Below are 7,273 nucleotides of genomic sequence, written 5' to 3' on the forward strand. Positions count from 1 at the left end.
AAATTGTTATGCTGTACACCTTAAACTTATACAGTGCTGTGTGTTAATTATATCTCAATAAAATTGGAAGAAAGCATAAAAAATAAATTAAAAAAAGTAATACAGTGAGGGCTGTTTTTGCCGGAGGGTTTTTCTCAATGTCTCCTCCACTCACATCTTTAAAACTTCCTTTTATACGTTCATCCCAGAAAGTTCTCTCTCCATGTCCTTGTCCCTCTGCCAACAGTAGACTGCCATCACTTGTTGGCAAGTGAGTCTACTACTCGATGCTAGTTAGGTTGGTTGGAGAAAAGTGCATTCTGTGTTCTAATACAGCTGTACTTTTAGGCAGATTCTGTGTACAGGGGTCTTTGAGGGGTGGGCCTCTAAGAGATTCTGCCTCCATCTGAGCTATGAAAGACCTCTAGTTGTCTAGGCTTAGAACCCATATCTGATTCTCCCCCAGGTTAGAGGGTGTCTTTCTGTTTCCTTTTCCAAGATGAAATGGGTCTTGACCAGTGTCCTAAAAATAACAAGGTTTCTGACCTCTCAGCAGCTTTAGGCTTTTGTTCCATAGAGGAGATAGAAAAGAGCTTCATGACTGTCCCATAGTGTTTGTCGCACACTTGGCAGAAAGCTTTGTCATTCTCCTGGAGCACAGGGAAATGGGACGCTTATTGTTAGGAGCTGCTATGAGAATACTTTTCACTCCCCTGAGAAAATTCTCATCATCTCCTGTTTTCTGATGAGTAATGAGGTTTTCAGTCCAGCTTCCTTCATATTAGAGCTACAGAATGTAAAACTGCTTAACCATAGCCTAGAATTGACACAAGGAACAAGGTGCCCCTCGCTCACATTGCACTCAACAGCCCCTGTGATCTGATGTTATCATGTTTAGACTGGGGAACAAGGACTTGGGAGCTGTCCGCTTTGGCTTACTCTTCTTTTTGATGTATGTGTAAGTAAATAAGCTGTCTAACTCTAAAAGTTGTTCGTTTTAACCTTTAACCGTTTAACCTTTAGTGGTTAAATCAGGCCTTAGCCTTTTCCGGTCTTGTAGGTTTTGTTAACTGAAAAAAAGGGCACAAGATGAGAGTGGCAAGTTAAGTTTTGTTTGGGCAAAATGAGCACTATAGCCAGGGAGACAGCATTTCAGATAGCTTTGAGAAACTACTCCAAAGAGGTAGGGGGGAAGGACAGTGTTATATAAGATTTTAGTGAAGAAGGTACATGCAGTCAAACACACATTTTGCAAAGGCTTGCTGCTAGTCATGAGGGGCAGATATTACCGTTAATGATTTTAGGGCTTTTATAGATCTGAGATGTAAGAATTAGGCTCATAAAATCTTCTCCTGAAAATATCTATCTGAAGCCCTGTTCTGCCAGTTTTTTACGAGCACAGAGTGTCTCATTCCTCATGTCCACCCTGAACTCCTTTCAGAGGTTGTTAAACATCAGCAGCTGCAGCACCTCATGATTTAATCTTTGTAGAGGTAGATGGCAAGTGCCAATTTGTAGTTGGCACGGCTCTCTCATGGTCACAAATTTGACCAAGGTTTGGGAGGCATTGCATGACAATTTTGTCTCACCAGAGCTATGAATTCTCATTCCCAGGTCAGGTGAGGATTTTGTTAAGTGACTCAATGTGCTATTACTGGACTAAGCCTTATTAACAGTAGCTAAAAGTCTCTGGACCACCTGTTTTACTAGTCTGTTATGGTAATTTCATTTAGAATAAAATTCTTAAGGGACAACCAATTAGAGCCTGTATGGAGAAATATACCAAACTAACCCAGAAGCACTAGACACAGCTAATTGGCCACAACCCCACAATTGGAATGATTTTTAAAACCAGCATGGAAAGACTTGATTCCCTGTTAGTAAATGTATGTGTTTGTCACAGCTACAGGAAAGAACTTTCAGGAAATGTTTTCTTTCCAAGGAACTTACCATAAGTGGTTGAAGTGGGTAGCGTTTCTCTCACAGACAGATGACAACGGTGATTGTATAGCAAACTTCATTGTGTCTTTAAAGCGGTACCCAGCTGACAGTACAAAAACAGCCCATTTAACCCCGATAGTATTAACCTAAAGATTTTTACCACTTTCTGAAAAAGTAGTTTTCCTCATAGTGATATTTTCCTGGAAGGGAAGCTATATCTTGCATGTGATCTGACTAGTGAAGTTTTCCAGAATCTTGTAAAACAAGCCTGTGTATTCTGATGTGCTGTTGAGCTACTAAAGGTGTTCATAAGGCACTTAGAAGTAAAGCCTTCCGCAAGCAACAGTTCTAAGGCACCACGTGGCCCATGACATCTTATGGGAAGACACAATCAGCCCTGTTTCTCAAGAGGGCGGAAGATACCCTGGAAGTGTCAGGAATGTAGGTGGTTGTTTACCACCCCCATAAAGCTTTGCAGTGAAGAAGAGCTTCAAACCTTCCCTGCCATCTCTGTTCCAAGGGGAATCAAAGGAGATGGCTCTCCATGGTCAGCTACGTCTTGTAATGACAAGCTGAGGGAAGGTCTGCTTTCAACAGAGAGAATCAGGCGAGTACGTTCTTCGCACTGCTCGGAACAGCTCCTTTCCCTTGAGTAAACTTGTGCATTTTTAAGCAAGTTTCAGGAAAGTACATTTAGGCAGTGGGTTCTTTGAGATAAACGTAGGTGTGCAGGCAGCGTTTTCTAAAACAGATTCATCACCCAAGCGTGTGTGTAGGCCAACTCCCCTGAGTCTGCCAACAGATACTTAGGTGCCAGTGGAAACAAGGGCCGTTTCTTTCCCATACACAGTGAAGAGTTTCCCATACTAACCGGAAAAATCTTTCCACCAAGCCCCCGTCAGGAAATCGTCCTCAGAGTGCTTTCTCGGGGAAAGGAATTATACCGTGTGTGTGAGCTGAGGAGGCAACCCTTGTGGAATCTTGGAACCCTGGCATGGGTGTTTCTAGACCTTATGGAGCTAGATAAGCTGTGTTTAAGCCCATGGAGATAAAAACTCTCGCAAGCCTTCCCAGTTGAAAGTACTTCTCCGGAAGGAGTGTAGCCAATTGGTTCTTATGGAGAAAATAACACCTCTGCGGCCGTGTGTTCTTTCAGTGAGTGAAAGACGCCTTTAAAGTGTGGGGCAGGCAGTGTCTTGTTTAAGACCCCGGTGTTGCCACTCTAATCCAGAGGTGATAAAGTGGCCATGCAGTCGGTGTTTGAAGACTGATTGGGAAAGGATGCCTCTGTGCTGTAGGCTAATTGCTTCTCTCCATAGAGAGGGAAATACGAACCTGATTCGTACGACCCAGGTGAATGAACAATTTTTGCGAGTGTACAGTCAAGGTCGCAACACTGATCTTTAGCGAGCTTTTGGGCAATGCGTTTGTTCCCAAGTGCCTGAAGCACCGAGACTTTTCTATCACAAACAGGTAACGAGACTTTTTTATAGGCTAAATTGGTCGAGTCCTTTACGCAGAGACCTAGCGATTCTTAGAGAGAAAGGAGAGAAAGTGCCCATTCTCTCCCATACACAAGAGAGGGTTTCCCACCCTAACCACGATAGCTTTTTCGAGGCTGCCGACAGGAAATGCTTTTCAGAGCCGTTTTTTTCAATGAAGAGAATTCCTGCCTGTTGTTATCTTAGCAATGCATTACTGTAGATACCCGTAGAACTCAGCAAGTGCCTTAATATGTGTTGTGGAGCCAGAAAAGCTATGCCTATGACTCTCGAGGGAAAAGCCTTTCCCAAAGCACCGTTCAACATACTCTGCACAGGAGGTAGGGAGGCCGTGGTTCCTCGATGCCGCAGCGCGTTCCGCCCTCTCCGGCTCTGCCCCTTGACGGTCGGGGGCAGTAGGCGCTCTCTGAGCGGCCGTCTCCTTCTCTCCTTGCCTCGCCGCAACTCGGTCTTTTCCGCAGGTCCGGAGAGCTGAGGCAGGACGTGGAGCCCGTGAAAAAGGCGATGGAGCGTAGGTCACAGAAGAGGTCACGGAGCGGCACGTGCTTGGTCCCTGTGTCCCGGCCCGCGGAGCCGCGTGGCGCGAAGCTCTGGCTCTTCCCCCATCGCCTCCGGGCTCCGCAGCGCGCTGTCCCGGAGGACCGAGGTGACGCGCCGGAGGTGCTGCATGCGCAACTCCTGGCGGTGCTGGAGCGCGATGGGGCCGACGTCGAGGCCCACCAGCTGCCAGTGGGGAGCGATGGAGCCGGGAAGCCGAAGTGCATTGTTAGGGAAAAAAATGAAGATACATTCTGTGGATCATAAGGCAGAGCACATGCTGGCTGTATCCTCAGATGGAAAACCATATAGAACCCTGTTCTATAGCATAGAACATGCAAGGTTTCAGTGCATTTTAAAAGAAAAAATATAATTCAGATCACATGTGGAGATTATCATCCTCTTGCACTTTCAAAACGTGGTGAGCTTTTTGCATGGGGACAGAACTTAGACCGCCAGCTTGGAGTTGGAAGAATATTTGCTTCAACCCCCACAGCACAGATTGTGGAGCACCTCTAATGGTCCCCTTGGTTCAGATTTCTGCAGGAGAAGCCCATAGCATGGCCTTATCCATTACTGGAAACGTTTACTCATGGGGAAAAATATTATTGTGGACAGCTGGGCCTGGGCCACAAAAACAATAAAGATTCTCCTTCCCGTACTGAAGTGTTGGACAATCAGAAAGTTGAATTCCTCGTTTGTGGAGGCTCTCACACTGCCCGGCTCACAAAGAGTTTACTTTTGGTGATGGAAAGTATGGGCAGCTCGGTCACAATTCAACACAGAATGAGTTAAGGCCCTCTTTGGTAACTGGGCTCTTTGGGACTAGAGTGACCCAGATAGCATACGGAAGGCAGCACACACTTGCTTATGTTTCCGATTTGGGGAAGGTCTTTCTTTTGGTTCTGGAAAAGAGGGACAACTGGGAAACGGTGGAACACATAATCAACTGATACCATATCCCATGAAATTGCCATCAAATGAAGAACTCAAATTTGAAAGCCGTACCTCAGAAAAGGAGTTAATGATTGCTGGAGGGGATCAAAGCATTTTGCTTTGAATGGAAAAAAAGAATTCCTATGATGTTAATCTGAGGAGGAAAATTCCTACCTTGAATGAAGGCACTACATATAAAGAGGTGGATTGCTGATGTGGGGACTAAACAGTGGCAAAATAAAAAAAGGGAAATTAGAGTAATATTTTCATCTCTTTCATGTCTGGCTGGAAGTTTTTTAAGCTAACGAATAGCTGGAGAAACGATGTCTATTCATTTGGACTTAAATACAGCAAGGGACACCTTTAAGGAGTTAACCCAAAAGGACTGGATTACTAACACGATAACCACGTCTCAGGGTTACTCTGCTCAAAAATCTTCCATTTCATTCCCCACATCAGGAAGCTTTAGAAGTTTTCTTCCTTCTCCCAGAATGTCCTGTGATGCATGATTATAACTGGGACAGCTTGGTGGTTCCGTTTGCAGAAGCTGTTTATAAAATGAGTGACCAGTCATCAGAGGTTCTGGAGGAATACTGGGCATCTCTGTAAGAATCTGCTTTCATCAAATTGGTCCAGGTGTAAAACAGCCATCGTTTCTCAACTGAATTATTGGACTGGAAGTACTGAGCATAACTATCACATTAAAACGCTCCTAGAAATGTTGAAAAAGCTGCACAGGGTAAACCAGACTACATGTCAACTGCCTGAAAATATATTCAAAGTAAATGAACTCACACACTTGCTTGATTTTTATGAAGATGCATACAGAGGTCCTCCTGGAAAATGAACTCAGACACTTCAATGGACATCCAGTATCCTGTCATATTCAGTAATTTTCCATTTATCGCTAATATTCTGTCGAAAATTAATCTACATTATGCAGTCTCACTTTTAAAAATACAGAAGAAATTTTGAGCTTCTATGAGGATGGCTTGCATTGTGGAACAAGAAGGGTCTGAATTAGCTTTATGGAGCACCTTGAGTCTAACAGTCAGAAGGAGTCACTTGGTTGAGGATGTTTTGAATCAGCTAAATCAATATGAGACTGAAGATCTGAGGAAAGAGTTACTGGTTCCATTTAGTGAAGAAATTGGATATGACTTTGGAGGAGTCAGGGCAGTTTTTCCAGTTTCTCTTTGAAGAAATGACCCGGCTAGAATATGGGATGTTCACATATCCTGAAGAGGCTTCCTACATGTGGTTTCCTGTTAAGCCTAAATTTGAGAAGTTATTTCTTCTTTGGGGTTCTGTGTGGATTCATTTGCAATGTTGCTTACATCCCTTTCCCACTGTCTCTGTTTAAGAAACTTCTGGACCAAATGCCATCATTAGAAGACTTGAAAGAACTCAGTCCTATTTTGGGAAAGAGTTTGCCAACACTTCTAGATGATGAAGGTGATGACTTTGGAGAAGTATTTCACATCCATTTTAATGTGCCTTGGGACAAAAATGATGTAGACAATTCTTAATGGAAGTCACGTAACTGACCACCAGACTAACAAGAGAGACTATGTTTCTAAATATGTCAATTAGATCTTCAACATCTCTGTAAAGGCGGTTTATGAAGAGTTTCAAAGAGGATTTCACAAAGTGTGTGACAAGGAGATTATTGAATTTTTCCATCTTGAAGAACTCAAGGATGTGATTATTGGAAAATTACGACTGGGAAATATTTGAAAGAATGCACATTATGAACAAGGATACGACAATTCACATCCCACCAAAGGTTTACACAAATTGACTTTGGAGGAAAAGAAAAAATTCCTCTTGTTTCTTACAGGAACTGACAGAATTCAAGTGAAAGGTTTAAAGAACATGAAAATAACATTTCGCTGTACTGAAAATTTGAATGAAAAAGATCCCATAAGAACACAGACATGTTTTGGTGTCCTCTACCACCCTAAATATTCTACCTTTAGAATTCTATTCTTTACCCCTTTTGGTAAATAGTTTCAAAAATAAAATTAACTCAAAAACAAAACAAAATCATACTCTGCACAGCACCTTGTGGCCCACGATGTCTTACGGGAGGAGACAATCGGCCCTGTGTTTCCATGAGGGCTGAAGATACCCTGGAAGTGTCATGTGTTTAAGATCTCCGTTATGCTGTCCAGTGAAGAAGAGCTTAAAAACTTTCCTACCATCTGTGTTGCAAAGGGGAATCAGAGGAGATGGCTTTCCATGGTCATATACGTCGTTTCCCTTTGTAATGATGTAGCTCTGTCTTCAAAGCTAGGACATCGGTCTTTGAATAACTGTATTCAACCAGGGCATTGAATATTTTTGCAGCGTTTGGAGAAGGTAAGGCAAAGGGAGAG

General features: G+C 43.3%; 1 pseudogene; it reads left to right on the forward strand.

Annotated features, from left to right (window-relative positions):
* The first annotated feature begins 3,926 nt into the window (after positions 1-3,926).
* On the forward strand, positions 3,927-6,905 carry LOC103015205 (E3 ISG15--protein ligase HERC5-like; annotated as a pseudogene).
* Positions 6,906-7,273: the final 368 nt, after the last annotated feature.

This window comes from Balaenoptera acutorostrata, chromosome 3 (assembly GCF_949987535.1).
Source record: "Balaenoptera acutorostrata chromosome 3, mBalAcu1.1, whole genome shotgun sequence".
NCBI lineage: Eukaryota > Metazoa > Chordata > Mammalia > Artiodactyla > Balaenopteridae > Balaenoptera > Balaenoptera acutorostrata.